The sequence below is a fragment of the Terrapene carolina genome, unplaced genomic scaffold, assembly GCF_002925995.2.
Source record: "Terrapene carolina triunguis isolate 2854851 unplaced genomic scaffold, T_m_triunguis-2.0 Scaffold110, whole genome shotgun sequence".
In the NCBI taxonomy this organism is placed as follows: Eukaryota; Metazoa; Chordata; order Testudines; family Emydidae; genus Terrapene; species Terrapene triunguis.
The window spans coordinates 1,065,534-1,071,248 of NW_020664461.1; the positions used below are offsets into that span (position 1 = coordinate 1,065,534).

Sequence of the window (5,715 nt, forward strand, 5' to 3'; positions counted from 1 at the left end):
GAGACAAGCTTTCAAGCTACACAGAGCTCTTCTTCAGGGCTGGGAAAGGGACTCCCAGCATCACAGCTAAATACAAGGTAGAACAGATTGTTCAGCACAGGTAGTTAACCGCACATATTCTAAGGGATCATTCAGGCCTATTAACACCCCTCCAGTCATTGTGGGTGGGGGTTTAAAGGGTTATAGATTGTTGTAAAAAGCAATACATCCAGTGTATCTATTTGGTCCACGATTTTTAGCATCTAACAGTCTCATTTTTTGAAGGAATTGTGCAGGTCTCTTTGAAGACGAGGACTGAGAGATCAGCTGTAGAGCGATCGCTTGGTGACAAGTGCTCTCCCACAGGTGAGATGGGGTTTTTTGTTTATCATTTTTCTGTTTGAGTTCATTCAAGAGCGTGGTGATTGTCTGTTTTACCCACATGGTTGTTATAGGGGCATTTAGTGCACTGGATAAGATACGCCACATGTTGTGATAGGCATGTGTGGGACCCATGGATCATGAAAGGTGTGTTGTGGGGGGTGTTGATCATCATAACAGACCTGCACATGACAAAGCTGGGAGCTTAAATTCATAACTCTGCTAGATGCTGGAACCCATGGACAGAATACAGACACTGGATTTATGGCTTATTACAACAACTCTGTAACACACTAAATTCCTCCCTCCACAGCTTTCCTGCCCCCCAGGACTGGAGGGGTGATAACAGGCCACTTCACCTGGAATGAACCCTTGAAATATATGTTAACTACTTATGCGAAACAACCTGTTCCACCTTGTATTTAGCTGTGACTCACTGAGTGATTTCCCACAGCTGAAGGAGAGCTCTGGGTAAACTCCAAAGCTTCTCTCTCTCTCCCCAACAGAAATTGGTCCAATAAAAGTTACTACTTCACCCACCTTGTCTGTCTAATATCCTGGGACCCACACGGCTACAACTACGCTGCATACCACAGAGTGGAAGCAGGGACAGAGAGATTGAGGCGTAGGGGGCAGGGCAAGCGACGAGTTCTTTCTTTCTTTTTTGAGTCAGTTATTGCTAAGGCAGCTGTACTCTAGACACACTCAGGATATGACATCACTGGGAGGGGGGGCGGGAAAGATCAGGCAGAGTTTCTTTAATGAAAACCCCAGCAAGGGTTGGTGCGTGTGTGAGGTTTTTCCCTGACCCTGGGATCTCACAGCTAAACCGAGGGAGCCCAGAAGGAATCCGGAGGATCTAACTAGTTGACCTTTCCATACACTCGGGAGGGATTTGGTCTCTAATTCAGATCAGTTCTGGAGTTAGGTGAGTGTTTGGTTTTGTTTTGTTTTTAAACTTTCCTTAAGAAGTTTCTGGCTTGCTCTGAGAATAACTGTCTCCCAGCAGAGCCCCTTCCAGCTACAACCTCACGCTTTCCCTGCTAGCCTGTTGTGTGTCACAGTCCCACTGGGAACAAGAGCAAAAGCAGCCAAGGGGGTTGATTCCCCCAACTTCAGAGCCCCACAATGAAGTTGCAGATGGTACATTTTAGGGGGAGGGGGCATTTCAGGAGCTGGATGCTGCAAACTAGGGTCCGCTCAGCTGGTGCGCTTGTAAATATTTAGTGACCCCGTGTTTTGTGACATCCGGGGCGAGCGTGAGGGGCTAGCCACAGCAGAGGGGGAATGAATGCGGCTTTCGGAGCCGATGAGTGGAGTAAATGTCACTTCCTGGAGCAGAAAAGGATTCAAAACAGCCGAAGTTTGGAAGCAGTATTCTGTGCTTAGCAGAGTTTGGACAGGGGCCGGTTGCCACTGGACGGCCACGCTGGGGTCTGGGAGCAGAAATGTACTTTGTATGGTTGTAGTGTTTTGCAGTTCAATGGCCCATAGCTAGTGGCTTGAGTGAGGCAATTGCATGTCCTGGAAGCTGGTCCATACATGTTGGCGTGAGCGCGTGGAGTTCGGGAGGAGCTTGGGTTTGCCCAGAAGATGAGTTGTAGAGGGTTGGTGTGTAGTGTTTTTTGGTATCATGTCTGACCCTCACATGGGGACTGCGTGCTCACATGCGCCGAACAGGCAGTAGGAGCCTCTGAGCCCAGGCCTTTCGGGGTGGTGCCTCTGTAGCAACTGTTATTAAGGACTGGACCTGGTCCCTCCAGTGCTGGGAGCATGAGCCTTTATGATTTACACAGGTGTTAGATCAGACCCCAAATCCCCTAGCTGGCAGCTGTGGTAGATTCATGTCCTCTGCGGATCAGGCACAGAGTGGGACGTGTAACACACACCCCTTCTGCTTTCCAAGTAAGAGGATCGGTCTAGTGAGGGGAAGGTTGGCCCGGTGGTGAAGACATTCGACTCTGACCTGGGTTCAATTCCCCCCTCTGCCACAGACTCCCCAGGTGACTTTGGGCCAGTCACTTAGCCTCTCTGTGCCTACGTTCCCGGATAACAGCACCACCCTACCTCACAGAGGTGTGGGGAGGAAAAAGACATGGTGGGAGAAAGGTGATGGGGGCCAGATAGACCGAAGCTGTGTCCTGGTCCCTTGGGGAACAAACACTACAAGGAGGCGTGATCAGAGGCGAATTCTAAGAGGGTGTTGGAGGAGCAGCAGCCGAGATGCGTGATGCCAAGCACTCAGTGGGCTAGTACTGGGCAGAGTGATGGGCCCGCCGGTAACACCAGCTTGGGGCAGGGAAATCGTGGGGCAGGCGGATGTGACAGTGGAGGGAGCAGCAGGCAGGCTGGGTGATGGAGGCAGCAGATGGGGACTGCCTGGCAGTGGGCAGGGTGAAGAAGGAGTGAACAAAACCAGGCAGGGGGCAAGGGTCTGGAAGCAGAAATCTGCTTGGCACGTTTGTAGTGTTTCGCACTTGGCGACAGAAGGGGGTTTCCAAGTTCTGAGCGATCTGGTGGGGAATCGCCACTGGAGTAACCTGGGCTCCGCTCTCCTGGCTGCAACTTCTCAGGCTGTCCCCTGATTGCAGCAGCCAGAAGGGTGATACCCTACGTGGGTTTTGGTGCCTAGTTTCTGTGGTGGTTGGTGCTGCCTCTGAACAGCTGAGACTGTGCGGGAAGTTCCCTTCCTGGGACCCACAGACAGATTCCCATGACATCTAGCAGGTAAATGTTGTTCTGCGCTCCTTGGAGATCATCATCTCTCAGCTGGGGCTCCTCTTCCGATCTTCCTCTCCCAGGCTAGTTCGCTTTGGCCTCTCCCCCAGCCCTTCACGCCCCAGCCAACAAGCTCCCCCTCCCAGTAATTTTCTTGGAACGTCTCCTGGAATTTTCCATCCTTTGTGACGGCATTTGGGATCTGCGGCCAATAACCCCGTTCCTCCCAGGCAGTGCAGCCGGGGTCTGGCTTCAGCAGGAAGCCAAGAGAAACCAGCCCTGTTTGGGGAACACTGAGGTCAAGTGACCATTTAAAAAATATAATCATGTCATGTCCCCTTCGATTAGTGAAACTCAAAGGCTGTACAAGGACAGGGCGCAGATGGTTGACTTGGGCATAACGCTGCTGGTCTATTTCCAAACATACGGCTCTTTGTATCAGGGTTTCATTACTCCAAACCTATAAATGCTTATGCGCACGCTTAACTGTGAGCATCCTTGTCCCATTGACTGCAGCGGCATGTGTGTACCTGAATGCAGGATCAGAGCCCAGCTAAGACTAGTTAAGTATCTAGGGTGACCAGATGTCCCGATTTTATAGGGACAGTCTCGATGTTTGGGTCTTTTTCTTATATAGGGTCCTATTATCCCCCCCCACCCCCTGTCCCGATTTTTCACACTTGCTGTCTGGTCGCCCTATAAGTATCAGAGGGATAGCCGTGTTAGTCTGGATCTGTAAAAAGCGACAAGGAGTCCTGTGGCACCTTCTAGACTAACAGGTTAGTCTATAAGGTGCTGTTAATCTAGAAGGTGCCACAGGACTCCTTGTTGCTTCTTAAGACTAGTTAATACAGTTGCAGGTGCCTGATGGGACAGCTGGCTGGAGAGGTTAATATCCAATCGAAATATCTCGCTATTATCCTTTTAAAGCTTCAGCTAGCAGCTTCCTCGCTGACTTCTCCAATGCTCGTCTGCTATCGAAGTAATGTGTCAGCAGGGGACTTTCCTCTTTTACTGCTGAGAGCAGAGAGGAATTCCCTCAAACTTCAGAGGAGCCGAAGTCAGCCACTGAGACGGCTAGGAGTAGGACTACAGGCCTCTTTATTTTGTCCCGCAGAGTCTGCTTAGCTGGAGTTCGCAGCGCACGGCCGCTTTGGGTATGCCCGCCTGGCAGAAAAAACAAAACCCACCGCAGCGAGTCTCCGAGCCCAGGTCAACTGACTCGGGCTCGCGGGTCTCATGCTACGGGGCTCAAAATAGCAGTGTAGATGTTCTTGCTTGGGCTGGAGTCACAGGCACTGACCTTTCTTTTTCCCTCTGGGTGCTCCGCCCTCGCTCTGCCCCGAGGCCCCGCCCTCGCTCCCCCCTCTCCCCCCGAAGCCCTTCCCGCCCGCCCACTGCTCGCTCCTCTCCACCCCCCGTCATCCAAGTGCCTCCCGTCAACCGCTCGCTGCTGGGTGGCTAGTCCCGGGGCCCCGCCAAACAGCTGTGGATGGTGAGTGCCGAGGACCCCCTATTTTTTTTTCCATGGGTGCTTGAGCTGTGGAGCACCCATGGAGTCGGCACCTCTGGCTGGAGCCCGGGCTCTGAAACTCGAGCGGGAACGTCTGCACGGCTATTTTTAGCCCCGTCGGACGAGCCCTGCAAACCCACGTCAGTTGACTCAGGCTCTGAGGCATTGCCATGTTTGGGTTTTTTTGCAGATACACAGGCCCCAAGGTCACCCACAAACCACATGCATGTGGCACGAGAGAGGAAATTTGTGACTGTCAACTCCCCAGACCCAAGAGTCGGTGAACTAAAAGGGTAACTCTTAACTAGGCTGGTAGAGAGATCTGGTACACTCATGAGCAGGGCAGGGGTGTAGAGTTGGGAAAGGGGTAGGACCAAGTCTGTCCACTAGAGAGCAGCGTTGCAGGGGCATGCAGACCAGTTTGTTGTCGATTCAGGCTCTGCGCAGATTCAGGCAGCCTCCCACAGACAGGTTGATCCGGGCCTGGATGTTTCGAGGGACACTCACATTTTACAGAGAGGCCCCCAAAAGTTGGTTGCTTGCCTTCCCACCTCCGGGTTCAAAAATGCAAGAGGGCATGGGGGCCCCTTGCTTCAAACTGGGGCCTTGCGTTTCCTAAAGATGGATTTTTACCCCCACCGGAAATTCACGCATGGATTTGAGAGCCTGCGATCTGTGACCCGCCCCTGGCTGAGCATCTCCTTAGGAGCTGGTGGCATGTCAGATGGTGTTAGGATGTTAAATGCCTCGCTCCGTCCCAGCGTGAGAGCAGCTGTTCCGCTGCTTTAAAATTTGGATCGTGCTGTTCAGTGGCTGTTTGAGGTTATCGGAGCCAGATGCTTGTGTGAGTCTTTGACCACCGGCATGCGAGAAGGGATTTAATTCATTAAAGGTTTCAAACAGCCTCCCAGCACTGCATTTAATTGTAGATCAAGTACCAAGCTGTGTTCTCAGCCGATGAGCAGATGGATACATTTTCCTGGCTGATCTTTTCGTTTTGGTCACCCAGTGCTGCTCAGTTTGCTTTCTCATGGTTTATTAATAATACTTACTTCTTCATTCTTTCTGGTAGCAGCCACAATGCATGAAGGCCCAGATCTTAAACGAGATTTACGTGGCTAGCT

The 5,715-nt window shown here is 51.8% G+C and overlaps 1 protein-coding gene across 3 annotated transcripts in view; it reads left to right on the plus strand.

Annotated features, from left to right (window-relative positions):
- Positions 1-274: 274 nt before the first annotated feature.
- The window catches only part of MOB3C (MOB kinase activator 3C), a 49,121-nt gene continuing 43,680 nt past the window's right edge, over positions 275-5,715 (plus strand). For 2 of the 3 annotated variants that reach the window (XM_024194321.1, XM_024194323.1), the window contains exon 1: positions 1,123-1,288. The gene's annotated coding sequence lies outside the window, so the exon portion shown is untranslated. Of the gene's footprint in view, positions 346-1,122; positions 1,289-5,715 lie in introns of those variants that run through there. The other variant, XM_029911597.1, reaches the window with a different exon arrangement.